This window comes from Dama dama, chromosome 20 (genome assembly GCF_033118175.1).
Source record: "Dama dama isolate Ldn47 chromosome 20, ASM3311817v1, whole genome shotgun sequence".
Lineage (NCBI taxonomy): Eukaryota > Metazoa > Chordata > Mammalia > Artiodactyla > Cervidae > Dama > Dama dama.
Window position 1 is genome coordinate 20,650,046 of NC_083700.1, and position 17,989 is coordinate 20,668,034.

At 41.5% G+C, this 17,989-nt stretch overlaps 2 non-coding genes and 1 pseudogene across 2 annotated transcripts; all 3 read left to right on the forward strand.

Moving 5' to 3' along the window:
- Window positions 1–438: 438 nt before the first annotated feature.
- On the forward strand, window positions 439–545 carry LOC133041746 (U6 spliceosomal RNA). Its single transcript, XR_009689322.1, has one exon. It is a non-coding gene; the product is annotated as a U6 spliceosomal RNA (small nuclear RNA).
- Window positions 546–9,427: 8,882 nt separating this feature from the next.
- LOC133041783 (U6 spliceosomal RNA) lies at window positions 9,428–9,534 on the forward strand. Its single transcript, XR_009689355.1, has one exon. It is a non-coding gene; the product is annotated as a U6 spliceosomal RNA (small nuclear RNA).
- Window positions 9,535–14,050: 4,516 nt separating this feature from the next.
- LOC133040149 (ferritin light chain-like) lies at window positions 14,051–14,577 on the forward strand (annotated as a pseudogene).
- The last annotated feature ends 3,412 nt before the right edge of the window (window positions 14,578–17,989 follow it).

The window sequence follows — 17,989 nt, forward strand, 5'->3', positions numbered from 1 at the left end:
AGCCCTTTTGTCCATTTTAGAAATAAATGCCTAGGGCCTTCCCTGCTGGTCCAGTGGTTTAAGAGTCCGAGCTCCCAATGGAGGGGGCCAGGGCTGATCCCTGGTCGGGGAACTAAGATCCCACATGCCTCTCAGTGTGGTTTAAAAAAAAAAATATCAGTGCATAATGCTATTAAGTAAAAAATCAAGTAGTCACTGTATGTTACTTAGATATATGAAAAGAGATAATTAATAAACTACCAGATACAAGATTTGAAAGTAGTTGCTTCTAGGTAGGGGGAAATGGGGAGAGTGGACCAGAATGTTTTGTTTACACCTGTTTATGAATATTAGAACTGTTTAACTTGAGGAATTCCCTGGTGGTCCAGTCGTTAGGACTCTGCGCTTCCACTGCAGGGGGAATGGGTTCAACCCCTGGTCACAGAAATAAGATCCCTAGCGCTCGCTTCGGCAGCACATATACTAAAATTGGAACGATACAGAGAAGATTAGCATGGCCCCTGCGCAAGGATGACATGCAAATTCGTGAAGCGTTCCATATTTTTAACCAGGACATGGAAGCAACCTAGATGCCCATCAGCAGACGAATGGATAAGAAAGCTATGGTACATATACACAATGGAATGTTACTCAGCCATTAAAAAGAATACATTTGAATCAGTTCTAATGAGATGGATGAAACTGGAGCCCATTATACAGAGTGAAGTAAGCCAGAAAGATAAACACCAATACAGTATACTAACGCATATATATGGAATTTAGAAAGATGGTAACGATAACCCTATATGCAAGACAGAAAAAGAGACAGATGTATAGAACAGACTTTTGGACTCTGTGGGAGAAGGCGAGGGTGGGATGATCTGAGAGAATAGCATTGAAACATGTCTATTATCAAGTGTGAAACAGATCGCCAGTCCAGGATGGATGCATGAGACAAGTGCTCAGGGCTGGTGCACTGGGAAGACCCAGAGGGATGGGATGGGGAGGGAGGCGGGAGGGGGGATCGGGATGGGGAACGCATGTAAATCCATGGCTGATTCATGTCAATGTATGGCAAAAATCACTACAATATTGTAAAGTAATTAGCCTCCAACTAATAAAAATAAATGAAAAAAAAAAAAGAAAGAAAGAAGATCCCCAAAGCCATATGTTACCCCCCCACACAAAAATTCAGTAAATAAAAATTCATACCCATTTATATTTTGATTACAAGAGACATACCTAAAACATAAGAAATAGCTTAAAAGTTAAAGAACAGAAAATATATATGTGCCAAGCAAATACTAAACAAACAAATAAAACAGCTGACGTAGGTATGTTACTACTAGATAAAATAAAATTTATGACTAAGAGCATGAATTGGAGATAAAGAGAGCTGCCACTTTGATATGTTTTAATGCACCAAGAAGACATAATTATAAACTTGTTTCTTAATAACACAGCTCCAAATATATAAACTGTCAGAACTCCCAGGAAAAACTGATAACTACAATTGTGGGAAATGTTAACGTATTTCCCTCAGTTGATTGATGGATCAAGAAAAATGTGTTTTGGACTTCCTGGAGGTCTAGTGGTTGGGAGTCCGCCTGCCAGTGCAGGGGACATGGGTTGCATCCCTGCTCTGGGAGGATTCCACATGCTTCGGGGGCAACTGAGCCCATGTGCCAAAACTACTGAAGCTTGCACTCTAGAGTCAGAGAGCGGCAACTGCTGAGCCTGTGCACCCTCAAGCCTGTGCTCTGTAAGAGAAGCCCCAGCAATGAGAAGCCCAAGCACCACAGCTAGAAAGAAGCCTCCACTCAGCGCAACTAGAGAAAGCCCACGTGCAGCCACAAAGATCCAGCACAGCCAAAAACAGATAAAGTTTTCAGTAAAAAGAAAAAATATGTTTCAGTAAAAATTTAAGAGATTTGAACAACATAATTGAAGGTTTGACCTATTATCTAAAACCCTGCAGCCAATAATTGGGGGCACATATTCTTTTTGCATACACATACAACATTTTTAAAAGATTTGTTGAGGTATAATTGACATACAATAAACTGCACATATTTAAAATGTACAATATAGGGGGACTTTCCTGGTGGTCCAGTGGCTAAGACTCTGAGCTCCCAATGCAGTGGGCCTGGGTTCAATTCCTGGTCGGGGAACTAGATCCCACATGCCACAACTAAAGAGCCTGCATGCCACAACTAAGACCTGGCACGTGCAAGTATATAAATAAAAATAAATAAAATTTAAAAATGTGTACATTGAAAACCAGGTGGTGCTAGTGGTAAAGAATCCACCTGCCACTGCAGAAAACATAAGAGACATGGATTCAACCCCTGGGTCAGGTAGATCCCCTGGGGGAGGGCATGACAACCCACTACTCCACTATTTTTGCCTGGAGAATCTCTCAGATGGAGGAGTCTGGCAGGGTACAGTCCATAAGGTTGCAAAGAGTTGGACACAACTGAAATGACTTAGCATGCACACACATATGAACACGCCTCCATTAAAAAGGAAATAATACTGTGCTTAGGAAAGTGCTCTTTACTTCAGGCACACACAAAATCACAAATATAAAAGTTGACTGAGAGTCTTATTAAATGGAGCCTGCTGGATTGAAAGTGTCAACTACTTCTCTACCCTCCAACTGGAAGAAGTTCAGAATGGTAGCTGCTAAATAGTCATCCTACCAAGATCTAACACAGATTCCAACCCTTTCTCAAACACCCTCTGCTCGGTTCAGTTCAGTCACTCAGTCGTGTCCAACTCTGCAACCCCATGGACTGCAGCACACCAGGCTTCCCTGTCCATCACCAACTCCAGGAGTTTGCTCAAACTCAGGTCCATCGAGTCAGTGATGACATCCAACCATCTCAGCCTCTGTCAACCCCTTCTCCTCCTGCCTTCAATCTTTCCCAGAATCAGGGACTTTTCCAATGAGTGGGCTCTTTGCATCAGGTGGCCAAAGGATTGGAGCTTCAGCTTCAGCACCAGTCCTTCCAATGAATATTCAGGACTGATTGCCTTTAGGATGGACTGGTTGGATCTCCACACAGTCCAAGGGACTCTCAAGAGTCTTCTCCAACACCACAGTTCAAAAGCATCAGTTCTTTGGCACTCAGCTTTCTTTATGGTCCAACTCTCACATCCATACATGACTACTGGAAAAACCATAGCTTTGACTAGACCTTTGTCAGCAAAGCAATGTCTCAGTTTTTAATATGCTGTCTAAAAATATATATATATATTTTTAATATAAAATAAATATATTTTTATATAAAATAAATTTTATATATTTATATAAAATATATATATATATATATATATATGCTGTCTAGGTTTGTCATAGCTTTTCTTCAAAGGAGCAAGTGTCTTTTAATTTCATGGCTGCACTCACCATCTGTAGTGATTTTGGAGCCCAAGAAAATAAAGTCTCTCACTGTTTCCATTGTTTCCCCATCTATTTGCCATGAAGTGATGGGACCAGAAGCCATGATCTTAGTTTTCTGAATGTTGAGTTTTAAGACAACTTTTTCACTCTCCTCTTTCACTTTCATCAAGAGGCTGTTTAGTTCTTCTTTGCTTTCTGCCATACGGGTGGTGTCATCTGCATATCTGAGGTTATTGATATTACTCCAAGAAATCTTGATTCCAGATTGTGCTTCATCCAGCACAATTCTCATGGTGCACTCTGCATAGAAGTTAAATAAGGAGGGTGACAATATGCAGCCTGATGTACTCCTTTCCTGATTTGAGACCAGTCTGTTGTTCCATGTCCTGTTCTAACTGCTGCTGCTTGTCCTGCATACAGATTTCTCAGGAGGCAGGTCAGGTCGTCTGGTATTCCCATCTCTTGAAGAACTTTAAACAGTTTGTTGTGATCCACACAGCCAAAGGTTTTGGCATAATCAATAAAGCAGAACTAGATGTTTTTCTGGAACTCTCTTGCTTTTTTGATGATGCAACGGATGTTGGCAATTTGATCTCTGATTCCTCTGCCTTTTCTAAATCCATTTTGAACATCTGGAAGTTCGTGGTTCACATACTGTTGAAGCCTGGCTTGGAGAATTTTGAGCATTGCTTTGCTAGTGTGTGAGATGATTGCAACTGTGCGTAGTTTGAACATTCTTTGGCACTGCCTTTCTTTGGGCTTGGAATGAAAACTGACCTTTTCCAGTACTGTGGCCATTGCTGAGTTTTCCAAATTCACTGGCATACTGAGTACAGCATTTTCACAGCATCATCTTTTAGGACTTGAAATAGCTCAACTGGAATTCCATCACCTCCACTAGCTTTGTTCATAATGATGCTTCCTGAGGCCCACTTCACATTTCAGGAAGTCTGGTTCTGGGTGAAGTGATCACACCATCGTGGTTATCTGGGTCATGAAGATCTTTTTTGTATAGTTCTTCTGTGTATTCTTGCCACCTCTTTTGAATATCTTCTGCTTCTGTTAGGTCCATACCATTTCTGTCCTTTATTGTGCCCATCTTTGCATGAAAAGTTCCCTCGGTATCTCTAATTTTCTTGAAGAGATTTCTAGTTTCTCCCATTCTATTGTTTTCCTCTATTTCTTTGCATTGATCACTGTTAGGAGGTGCAAAACTCCCAGCAAAGACCAGATTAACAGTGTTATTTTCTCCTTCAAACCTTGAAGAATAATTAGGGAGGATAGTCAGAGCACAGAAACCAACATGCAACATGTGATCTTTAAGGTTTAATATGCTACGTAAGATCTTTGGTTTCCCCAGTGGCTCAGCAGCAAAGAATCTGCCTGCAGTGGAGGAGATGCAGGAGACTCAGGTTCAGTCCCTGGGTTGGGAAGATCCCCTGGAGGAGGGCCTGCAATCCACTCCAGTATTCTTGCCTGGAGAATCCCACAGAGAGAGGAGCTTGGCAGGTCACAGTCCACAGGGTTGCAAACAGTCAGACACAGCTGAAGTGAGTGAGAACGCATGCATGCACTCACTTAAGATCTTTGGTCATAGTAACTCATGCTTAAGAATAGACTGGAAGCCTACTATTTATTTCAGGAAACTACGCTAATTAAAACAAACAAAACCCACATCTGGCCTACAGCAGCTATGGCTGTTGGTAAAAACATCCTGAATCCCTTACACAGAAGAGGCTCCCTCTAGAGGTGGCTGCCGAAGGTGTGTAGCCCTTAAGGAGAGTATCACCCACAGAGCCCACTTCAGATGGGCCATGAGAGATGGAGGACAGGAAACAACTTCCCTGGGACTTCCCTGGAGTCCAGTGGCTAAGACTCTGCACTCCCAATCCTGGGGGCCTGGGTTTGATCCCTAATCAGGAAACTAGACCCCACATGTCACAACTAAGAGTTCACAAGCCACAACTAAAGATCCTGCATGCTGTAACAAAGATCAAAGATCCCACGTGCTGAAACTAAGAAATAAGTAAATACAAATAAACATGAAAAAAATCCGTGGGTCACAAAGAGTCGGACACGACTGAGCAACTATTACTTAGGCTCCTCTGGTTGGCTCAGTGGTAAAGAATTCGAGTGCCAATGCAGGAGACGTAGGAGATGCAGGTTTATTCCCTGGTCTGGGAAGATCCCCTGGAGAATGAAATGGCAACTCATTCCAGTATTCTTGTCTGGGAAATTCCATGGAGAGAGAAGCCTGGTGGTCTACGGTCCATAGGGTCACAAAGAGTTGGATACGATTGAGCACGCACACAAGTACGAAAAAAAATAAAAAACAACCTCCATGAGGACAGAGCAAGGGATCATGGGAAACAATGAGGATTTTCCCAAGGGTGTAGAACTTGGGAAAGCCAAACAGACCAAGCAAGGAAATTACTCCTGTGTTGGGGCAGGTGGTCCTTATCCCCCAGATCCAATACATAGTGTTGTTCTGGTTATCTATTGCCACCCCAAAATTTAGTGGCTCAGAATAACACTTTATTTGTTATCCCCAGAGTTCCCATGGCTCCTAAGGGCTTGGCTGGGCACTCCAAGTATCTTACATGATTACAGTCACACAGCTGCAGCTGGAGCAGCTCTGGGCTAACTGGGCATCTCGCTTTCTTCATATATTCTTGGGGCTTCTCAATGGCTCTCTGTGTAGGCAATTGTGGGCCTCCTCACAAGATGGTGGAGACGGTGGCCCTAGGGCAGTCGGAGTGTTAACTAGAGGGTCCCAGCATAAGTGTCTCAGCAAACAAGGCAGCAGCCACCTTGCCTTTCAGGGCCCAGCCTCAGAGGCTATAGGGCATTACTTCTGCTTTGCTCTACGGGCCAAGCAGCCACTAGCACATCCCGGTTCAAGGGATGAGAACATATACAATCCATCAAGAGACCAGTGACAAGTGACTTCTGAATGCTTTCCTTTTCTGAACGAGAGTTTTGCTTGTGGAGGACTTTCCCACCATTGTATATAAGCTGTGCTGGGGACTGAAAACTTGTCTTTGGTTTACAGCTTGCTGGACCACAAACAGCCACGTGAGGAACTTAACAGATTCTGAGTAGCTAAAGGGATGTACTGCCACAAGTTTGGTGGTTACCTATCTAAACTCCATTCTCTGCTTCTTCCTCAGTAAAACAATTCTTATATTTCCCACATTTCCTTGCAGCTAAGAGTGGTCATGTGACAAAGTTCTGGCCAATGAGATATCAGCCAAAGTTGTTGGATGAGACATCCAAGAAGGCTATTTTATTTGTTTTTGCTGCACCACACAGCATGTGGGACCCTAGTTCCCTGACCAGGGATTGAAGCTGTGTCTCCTGCATTGCAAACTCAGAGTCTTAACTGCTAGACTGCCAGGGAAGTCCCAAGAAGGCTTTTTAAAAGGGGGCAAAAAAGCTGATATGGATCCTTTTCCACCCTTTGCCATTTCCTCCTGATTTCTGACTGGAATGCAGGATATGACAACTGGAGCTCCATTCAGTCACCTTAGACCACAAGTCTTAAGGATGAAAACCACAGGCTGAGAATGGTGGTACAAAAAGATAGAAGGACTGTGGGATCTGCTGACAATGGAACTACTATGACCCCTCTATCTATGGACATTTTTTACACAAAAGAAAACTAAAATTTCAATCTTATTTCTGGTCTCCATTATTAGCTGCTAAATGCAATTCCTACATTAGACAGAATGTCTTCCTCACTCGATTATCTAAGCAGGGACTCTTGGTTTCACTCTTGTTTTTATTCCATGAAACTTACATAGAATCTGGCATTAAATACTGATTGAATGAATGCCTAGCAGTTTAAGTTCTAATTGATTTATTTAACTGTCTGAGTTTGATAAGATACAAAGAATTCCCCCCGACTCATCCCATCCTGCCATCAGCTGCTGTCTTCAACTGTGCTCTGTCAGCAAACTTCCCCATCCTTGGAACACATTTCTCAAGTACACCCCATGGTTTTCTTGTTATTTTCATGGAATACAAGTCTTGAACAGTCCATTTTTTAAAATTTCAATCTTATATTCAATTCCTAGCTCACTCCCCACCCCCCAACTCAAGTTGAACTCACAGCCCAGAGATCTGAAACAGCTAAGTGGGAAGACGGGTACCTTTATCTTCACTCTTCTCTCACCCTCCCTCCACTTCCTGCCTCTGACTTCTCCAGGCTTGGAATAGTGGGAGAAAGAAAAAGGGTGGTTTTATATGACCAGGTCTGTTAGAAGTGCTGGCTTTCTCTTGGAGGGTGATATTTGAGGAGACTCACAGGCCCTCCACACTGCACACCCCTTAGTATCACAGTGCATCTCCAACTGATGTCCTGCAGAGCATCCTGAGCCTCTAGCACACTGTTCCTTGCCATTAGAGTCTTCTTGCCCTGCAGGGACCTCTCTTGGACAGAGCCCCATCTATGGTTAAAACCCAGGTACTCTCCATGATGTCCTCCTAGCCCATGAGAAACTTCCACATCCTTATCATGCCAGGTGCTAGAAGTACAGGCTACTCTCAAGCACTGCCATTCCTGGTCTGGGCTCCAGTCATTCTCCAATATGCCTTGTTCACCAAACCATCAGCAGATACTTATCCCTATGTTCATATGCGTCTCCCAAATGCCAGTAAACTCACGTCAAGTTTTTCCAAAACTCTCTGACAAGGGGCCCGGCTTTGATCCCTCTTTGGAGAACAGATCCTACCTGCCGCAACTAAAGATCCAGCATGCAACGACTAAAAAAGACCCTGCATGCCTCAACGAGGATGGAAGATCCCGAGTGCCCCAATTAAGACTCAGCACAACCAAATTAATTAATTAAAAAAAAACCTTTCTCACACTGCTTTGCTTGTGCTCTGTTGCAGCACTGGGATAATAATTCTACTACCCAAGAATCATCCAGTCAAGGAGTGATTTTCCTGCAGGCACCCCAGTCTCCTGGTACTCTCCTAACTCGGCCTGTAGCCTTTGCTCACCTTCCTAAGGACGAAGCGGGGGAGACAACAAAACTCTATAGAGCAGACCAACAACTCTATCTACACAACCCTTCATTCCCTTGTCAAGAGTCTCATTTCTAGAGGCTGAAGATGACGATAAGGGACCATGACTGTCAGAGGAGTTGTTCTCTTTTGTCTGTCCAGTCAAGTCTTTCTCTACCATGTGGGGAACCTACATGCTCTTCCTTCCCTGAGGACTCAGTTCAAACTCTAAGACAACAAGAAAAATCTCTCTGAACATCCTGTTACACATGCACTACCACTTTTAATTTTTACAGCCATCTCATGAGTTAGAGAAACAAAGTAATTAAGACTTAAGGAAGTAGGAACTCCTGGTTAAACATGGTGGATTGAGCACACCCATTTATCTCTGCTCCATCCAGAAATCATATCAAAAGGAGAGTATGGAAATTAAAAAGCATAAAAGCTCAAGGAGAAGACTAGAGACAATGAGAGACGTAATTTTGAAAAATGGATTGTCTCATGTGTAAGGTTTTAAATCCTTAAGTTTGAATATTTTCCATTCTATTCATGAGGTAGAGAGAGGAAAACCAAAAAGTCAAGAAATAATTGGAGTCTTAGAACTTGTAAAGACTTTAAAAATTGAAAGTGTTTAGTCTTCTGGCAGTAGAGGGAAGAGGACTGAAAATTTCTTTTGGGGATGATGACTGACACAGGAAAAAACCTTAACAGAAACTAGAAGACTGATCCCTCCCTCACCCACCCCAACAGTGAGTCACCCCCAGCTGACCACCTCTGGCCCCTGCATTGGGCTTCTAATCAACAATTTTGGACCTCATGCCTAAATTGGAGCAGACAGCCCACGTTCACAAGCCTCACACATAAAAGACAGAAGCCAAAAGAAAAGGAACCTGGAGTGTAACATATAATGAGGGGACCAGAAGAAAATGTCCTCAAAACTGCAATTAATATCATCAGAAATCAACAGAAAACATTGCACCCATGACAAAAGAATGGATGCTATTATTAAAAGGAACATTCAGAAAATAATAAAGACTTATGCTGGCTTCTACAGCACATATACTAAAGTTGGAACAATACAGAGAAGATTAGCATGGCCCCTGCACAAGGATGACATGCAAATTCATGAAGCGTTTCATGCTCTCTGTATAACTGATTTACTGTGCTATATACCTGAAACTAACACAATATAATTAATCAGTCATACTTTAATACACTTTTTTAAAAAAGAAAATAAGACTTCCTGGAAATTAAAAACATGAAGCAGTCAGTTAAAAATAAATCCATATTTAAAAAATAAATAAATAAATAAATACATATTTAACCTCCCTCCCCCCAAAAAAATGAAGTGCGGGACTTCCCTGATGGTCTAATGGGTCCACTCTGCAGGGGGTGCCATCGGAGCCCTGGTCGGGGAACTAAAATCCCACAAGCCATGGGGTATGGCCAAAAAGAAAAGAAAATATATATATATATGTATAAGTGGAAGTTTGTAATTTAATAAAAAGAATTCTGAGACAAAGTTGAAGCTTTCCTGGTGGTTCAGTGGTAAAGAATCTGCCTGCTACTGCAGGATATGTGGGTTCAATACCTGGGTTGGGAAGATTCCCTGCAGAAGGAAATGGCAACCCACTCTAGTAGTCTTGCCTGGGAAATCCCATGGACAGAGGAGTCTAGTGGGCTACAGTTCATGGGGTCGCAAAGAGCCAGACTCGACTTAGCAACTAAACAACAAAGACAAAGTTGAAGAAATATCCTAGAGGATAGAATAAAAATACAAAGAAATAGAAAATATAGATATAAGAAAATTAGAAATTCAGTCTAGGACACAGAGTATCTGGTTTTAGAGAGTGAGAAGAAATAAAACAGTCAGTAGGAAAATTATTAAAGAAATAATTCAATAGCAATTTCCTACACTGAAGGACATGAGTTTATAGCTTGAAAAGGCCCATGAAATTACCAGGACATTAAATTAAAAAAACACACACACAAAAAAAAAAAAAATTAAAGAAACAAACAAAAATTTTTAAAAATCAAACCCCCAAGGGTTTTTCATCATCAAATTTCAGAGTAAATATTAAGAACAACTTGTAAAGTCATCCAGAGAGAAAAATCAGGCTGCATACAGAAGATACTCAGTAGCATACTCAGAATGGCACTGGATTTAATAATATTCGTAAAAACTAGAAAACAATGGGGCAATGCCTTCAAAATCCTAAAAACAGTATTTTTAATCTAAAATTCTATACTCTGCCAAGATATTTTCAGGCATGCAAAGACAGGAAATTTGTTTTCTGGGCTCCCTTCCTCAGGAAGCTTGTGGATGAAGAATTCCACTAACAGAGCATGAGACCAGGGAAAATCAGAACATGGTATCCAGGAAACAGAGGCTCCACAGAGAAGACAAACAAAGGGATTCCCTGGATGAAGGTGTAGGGAAGAACCACGACAATCTTGCTGCAGGCCTCATGCAACCAGCCAGATTAGAACAGAAGGCCATCACACAAGGTCATCAGGCTACCTACTTCGACCAATTTAAGGTTTACACTTCTAGCAGAGGGAATGAAAACAAAACAAAGAAACAAAAAAGCCCAAGGCAGTTATAAATTCTGGGAAAAACAAAAATATGCATAAAAGGCAGGTTTAATAGAGGCTTAATAGTGAACAAATTTCCCTGATGGCCCAGTGGCAAAGAATCTGCCTACTAATGCAGGAGACACAGGTTTGATCCCTGGGTTGGGAAGATTCCCTGCAGAAGGAAATGGCAACCCACTCCAGTATTCTTGCCTGGGAAATACCATGGACAGAGGAGCCTGGTGGGGTTGCAAAAGAATTGGACAACTTAACGACTAATCAACAACCAAAACAAACCTTACAAAATCATAATTATATAAACAATAAATACCAATTTATCCAAAAATTATTGTCTACTATTAGAAGAGGAGATGAGTGTTACATATGGAGTAAAGAGCTAAATCCTAATCTTCTATTTTAAAAAGTATACTAAGTGAGCTGATTTTATTTTATTACCAAAATTTATGATAAAAAGTTTAGAGTGATATTTCCTAAAAGCAGTAGGTTGGAGAGGTTTATTTTGTTCTGATGAGCTATGGGTTTAGTTTTTTTTTTTTTCTCTCTCTCAAAAGATGCAGCAAATTTCTACATCTGTTATAGCATTTCATGGAGGTCTTTCTCTATGTACATTAAAAGCATTTAAAAGCTGCAGTCTTTACAACCCTATGAACTGTAGCCCACCAGGCTTCTCTGTCCATGGGATTCTCCAGGCAAGAATACTGATGTGGGTTGCTATGCCCTCCTCCAGGGGATCTTCCCAACCCAGGGGTCAAACCTGCGCCTCTTATGTCTCCTGCATTGGCAGGCGGATTCTTTACCACTAGAGCCACTTGGGAAGCCCTAAAAGCACCTATTAAAAGGGTAAAAAAAGAAGTGTATAGAGAATTCCTTGGCAATCCAGTGGTTAGGACTCCACCCTTTCACTGCCAAAGGTCCCCGTTCAATCTCTGGTTGGGGAACTAAGATCCTGAAGGCTGTGCAGCCAAAAACAAAGAGGAAGAATTGTATAAATTATCCATTCCTCTCTCACACAATATGAAAATAGTGTTAACAACTTAAGTCAGTTTTACCTGAGAAGGTGATTAAAAATGCAGATTATTTACCCTACCTATGATGTACTGAACGAGTATGTCTCTGAGAACTAAAAGTGACATTTGACTGAGTCCCCCAGTGATTGTTAGGTGTCCTAATGGAATCTACTAGAAAGATACATCTTGGATTACTCTAATGTGCTTTCACATTATAATAATATGTGTGTGTTATCACTTAGTCATGTCCAACTCTGCAACCCCATGGACTGTAGCCCACCAGGCTCCCCTGTCCATGGAATTTTCCAGGCAAGAATACTGGAGTGGGTTACCATTTCCTTCTCTGGGGGATCTTCCTGACCCAGGGATCAAACCTGGGTCTCCTTCCTTAGCAGGCAGATTCTCTACAGTCTGAGCCACCAGGGAAGCCACCTAACACACAATGTGCTTTCACATTATAATAATTTTTTTTGCATCAAATTTGTCCTCTTACGATAGGAAAATATTTTTCTCGTTGCTCTGAGGTACAAAAAGTGTTGTTGATTCAACAGTACCTCATTCTGTTGTTTCATCATTATAGTCTTAGCTCATTTGAAATATTGCTCTGATTTCTCTATCTTATCAGATAAGGGCCTTGTGCTTGATTCATATTTTATCTCCATTCTCTTCTCAGGAAGATCAATAAAAGAATATCTCACAAGTATTTGTCAAAATATGACATTGCCTTATAGAATAAAATCTGAAGAAAAATATACTTTATTAAACTATATGACTTCACTCTGTATGATACTCTCTGGGTCCATACATGTCTCCACAAATGACCCAATGTCATTCCTTTTTATGACTGAGTAATAGTCCATTGTGTTTATGTACCACATCTTCTTTACCCCATCTTCTAGTGATGAACATTTAGGTTGTTTCTATATCCTGGTTATTGTAAATAGTGTTGCATTGAATATTGGGGTATATATATCTTTTCAAATTATGTTTGGTTTTTTTCTGGGTATATGCTTAGGAGTGGGATTCCTGGGTCATATGTTCTATTTCTAGTTTTTTAAGGAACCTCCATACTGTTCTCCATAGTGGCTGCATCAATGTATATTCCCACCAACAGTGTAGGAGGGCTCCCTTTTCTCCACACCCTCTTCAGCATTTATTTTTGGAAATTTCTTGTTGAGGGCCATTTTGAGGAGAGATAGCCGTGAGAAATATCAATAACCTTAGATATGCAGATGATACTGCTCTAATGGCAGAAAATGAAGAGAAACTAAAGAGCCTGATGAAAGTGAAAGAGGAGAGTGAAAAAGCTGGCTTGAAACTCAGCTTGGAAAAAATTAAGATCATGGCGCCTGGTTCCATCTCTTCTGGCAAATAGAAGGGGAATAAGTGGAAGAAGTGACAGCTTTCTTTTCTTGGGCTTCAAAATCACTGCAGACAGTGACTGCAGCCATGAAATTCAAAGATGCTTGCTCCTTGGAAGAAAAGCTATGACCAACCTAGACAGCATGTTTAAAAAGCAGAGACATCATTTTGCCGACAAAGGTCCATATAATCAAGTTATGGTTTTTCCAGTAGTCATGCATGGATGTGAGAGTTGGACCATAAAGAAGGCTGAGTGCCAAAGAATTGATGCTTTCAAATCGTGGTGCTGGAGAAGACTCTTGAGAATCCCTTGGACTGCAAGGAGATCAAACCAATCCAGTCCTAAAGGAAATCAGTCCTGAATATTCATTAGGACTGATGCTAAAGCTGAAGCTCTAATACTTTGGCCACCAGATGGGAAGAGTGACTCATTGGAAAAAAAAAAACCCTAATGCTGGAAAAGATTGAAGGCCTTAAAAGGAGAAGGGGGCAAAGTGCACTTGACGGTCCCATGGATCTGTCTCTTGCTTCAACAGTGCTTGAAAGGAGCAGACCCAAGGAAACCCCCTTACTCCAGCCTGCAACCACCCTCCAACTTTTTTTCCAGTTGCAGCCTTTGGAATCAGCCACTCAGCTGTCTGTGATCACCAGGACTAGCCACCATTTTTTGAGCTTCACTCCTTATTACCGATCAACCATGAACTCCCAGATTTGTCAGAATTATTCCACCAAGGTGGAGGCCGCTGTCATCACCTGGTCAACATGTATCTGTGGGCCTCCTATACCTACGTCTCTCTGGGCTTCTGTTTTGACCACCGACATTGTGGCTCTGGAGGGTGTGGCCCAATTCTTCTGCAAATTGGCCTAGGAGAAGTGTGAGGACATGGAAAGTCTCTTGAAAATGCAAAACCAGTGCAGCGGCCGCCCCCTCTTTCTGGACGTGCAGAAATCATCTGAAGATGAGTGGAGTAAAACCCAGGATGCTATGAAAGCTGCCTTCCTCATAGAGAAGAACCTGAACCAGACCATATTGGATCTGCGTGGCCTGGGTTCTACTCATGCAGACTCCCACCTCTGTGCCTTCCTGGAAAACCACTTCCTAGATGAGGAGGTGAAAATCACCAAGAAGATGGTGACCACCTGAGCAACCTCTGCAGGCTGGCTGGTCCCCAGGCTGGGTTGGGTGAATATCTCTTTGAAAGGCTCACCCTCAACCATGACTAGGAGCCTTTGAAGCCCAGCGGCCTTTGAGGAGCCCCCCTAACATCAGGCTACAGTCTATGGGGCTGCAAAGAGTCAGACATGACTGAGCACACACACACACACCTCACATCAGGGCTTCTGTCTGAAGTTTCCTCTCTGCAGCCGCTGGGCAGCATCTTAACACTCTAGAGCTCTCTCAAGCCTTGGACCAAATGGAAAGAATAAAGGTTTTTGCAGCATCGACAAATAAATAAAAGGAGAAGGGATGGCGTGGAATGAGATGGTTAGATAGCATCACCAACTCAGTGGACATGAATTTGAGCAAACTCTGGAAGATAGTGGAGGACAGAGGAGCCTGGCCTGCTGCAGCACACGAGGTTGCAATGATTCAGACACAACTTAACTGTGGAGCCCTATATCAAGGTCACAGATGTGGAGCCCTATATCCAAGTCACAGGACAAAAATCTCTAGAACTGACCAAGCCCCATTGGTACTGTTGCCATGAGCCTCCAGATCTAAACCGGCCAGTTCTTTGACTCCATATTATGTAAAATACCACCCTACTATCCACCCTATAGCATCCTAACCAATCACCTAATGCCACCCTTCAAGTAGGAATTTTCTGTTTTGAGGCTATAAAAAACAGTTGCAAGCCTGTGAAAGCGTTCAGCTCTCCCTTGAGCCAGCCCACTGTTCTAACAGCACCTCCCACTCTAATAAACTTTATTCTCCTCTCATTCTGCCTCATGAAACTGGAAATTCTTTTCCAACCTGCACACAGACCACAACAGTAGTGTCTGAACAACAAAAACATTCTGAGGAGTGTGAGGTGATACCTCATGTTGTTTTGATTTGCATTTCTCTGATAATTAGTGATGCTGAGTATCTTTTTCATGTGCCTCTCAGCCATCTGTATGTCTTCTGGAGAAATGTCTATTTCAATCTTCTGCCCACTTTTTGATTTGGTGATTTTTTTTATATTGAGCTGCATGAACTGTTTGTATATTTTGGAGATTAATCCCTTGTCAGTTGCTTCATTTCCAGATATTTTCTCCCATTCTGAGGGTTGTCTTTTCATTTTGTTTTTGGTTACTTTTGCTGTCCAAAAGCTTTTAAGTTTAATTAGATCCTATTTGTTCATTTTTGCTTCTATTTTATTACTCTAGGAGATGGGTCAAAAAGATCTTGTTGTGATTATGTCAGCGTGTTCTGCCTTTGCTTTCCTCTAAGAGTTTTATAGTGTCCGGTCTTATATTTAGGACTTTAATTCATTCTGAGTTTATTTTTGTGTATGGTGTTAGGAAGTGTTCTAACTTGATTCTTTTTCATTTAACTGTCCAGTTTTCCTATCACCACTTATTGAAGAGGCTGCCTTTTCCCCACTGTAAATTCTTGCCTCTTTTGTCATAGATTAGGTGACCATAGGAGCATGGGTTTAATCTCTGGACTTTTTATCCTGTTCCGTTGATTCATATTTCTATTTTGGTGCCAGTGCCATACTGTTTTGATTACCTTAGCTTTATAGTATAGTCTACACTCAGGGAAACTGATTCTTCCAGCTCTGTATTTAGTTCTCAAAATTGCTTTATCTCTTGTGGGTCTCTTGTGTTTCCATATAAATTATAAAATTTTTGTCCAAACTCTGTGAAGAATGCCGTTGGTAATTTGATAGAGATTGCACTGAATGTGTAGATTGCTTTGAGTAGTACAGTCCCTTTCACAGAGTGGATTCTTCCAAACTAAGAACATGGTATATCTCTCTGTCTGTGAATCTTTTATTTCTTTCATCAGTGTCTCAAAGTTTTCCAAGTACAGATCTTATGCCTCCTCGGGTAGGTTTATTACTAGGTATTTTATTCTTTTTGCTGTGATGGTGGTTTTACTTTTGAAAGACAACATGTGAGCTTTTCTGATTACAAAAGTAGTTACATAGTCTTTTTATTCAACTCAGAAAGCACAGAAAAGTGAAAAGAATAGACAGTTCTTCTATAAACCCAGTTGACAGAGGAGACATTTTGAATAAAAATTATCTACTTTGAAGGTTTCTTGTTTTATTTCATACCTCATGAGCATTTTTGCTTTCCATAAATAACCTATTTTTTTAATTATAAAGGAAATAGATTTCATTGTAAAATAAAACATCAACCAGCAAAGCATAAAGTCTCAGGTAAGGTTATCGACAGTGTGGACTTGATGCTTATATGCCAAGGGAAAAGCACTGGCCGAGCAGATGCTGAAAACAAGAGAGACAGGAGAGAGAGGGGGCTTAACTGCTGCCAAGAGAGGCTGAAGAAGATAAGAGAAGAGATTCAGAACTTTCAGAACTTACTGCCTAAAGGCCTTGACTCCCTTTGTAAAGGTGATGTCTTCTGCTGAGAGTGATGGGGGAGTAGAAGAAAGTGTGATGAAGTAGTTGCTGCAAGGAAATGATGAGAGGACTGCTGATGATGGGAAATAATCATTTCGTGGAGGCTCACATTTTAGTGAGATAGACTGGGTTTTGATCTTGGCTCTGATCCCTAATTAATTAAGTGTCTTTATTCAAATGACTTAACTTCTCTGAAACTGACAAGTCCAGATGAAAATATTGAAAAGGTAGGTGGTTGAGAACCAATCCATGCTTGAAGTTTAGCTGGGCAAGTGTGGGTTAAAAAGGAGCTTGGGAGATAAAAATCACTGGAAAGATAGTGGTTTAAATGATAGGTTAAGAGGCCTTTGCTCATTAGAGATAGAAACAAAGCAAGGAGGAAGCTATCAGTAAAAAATAGAGTTCAAAGAAGTAATTTTACATGTTTCCCTGTACTACAAAAGTAACATCCTGAAACATTTTCAAACATTCATAAAAGCAACTCCTTCCCCCCAACTCTGCATTTTCTACAGTCCGGAAATAAATGTTGTTTAGGTGCTAAGTTGTGTACAATTCTTTTGCGACCCCATGGACTGTAGGCTGCCCACGAGGCTCCTCTGTCTATGGGATTTCACAGGCAAGAACACTGTAGAGGGATGCCATTTCCTTCTCCATGGGATCTTCCTGACCTAGGGATCAAACCAACGTCTCCTGCATTAGAAAGCAGATTCTTTACCACTGAGCTACGTGGGAAGCCCTTTTCACCACTGTCTTGGCCAGTCCTTGTATTAAGCTAGGAAACAATTAGGTATAATTAAACATTTAAGTGTCCCAGGTGGCACTAGCAGTAAAGAACTCACCTGCCAATGCAGGAGATATAAGAGATGAGAGTTCGATTCCTGGGTCGTGAATATTGCCTGGAGGGCATGGTAACCTGCTGCAATATTCTTGCCTAGAGAGTCCCATAGACAGAGGAGCCTGGCAGGCTATAGTCCATAGGGTTGCAAAGAGTCAGACACAACTGAAGCAACTTAGCACGCATGCATGCTATGTAGCAGGCCTTAGGAGTAGAAACTATTTGTTTT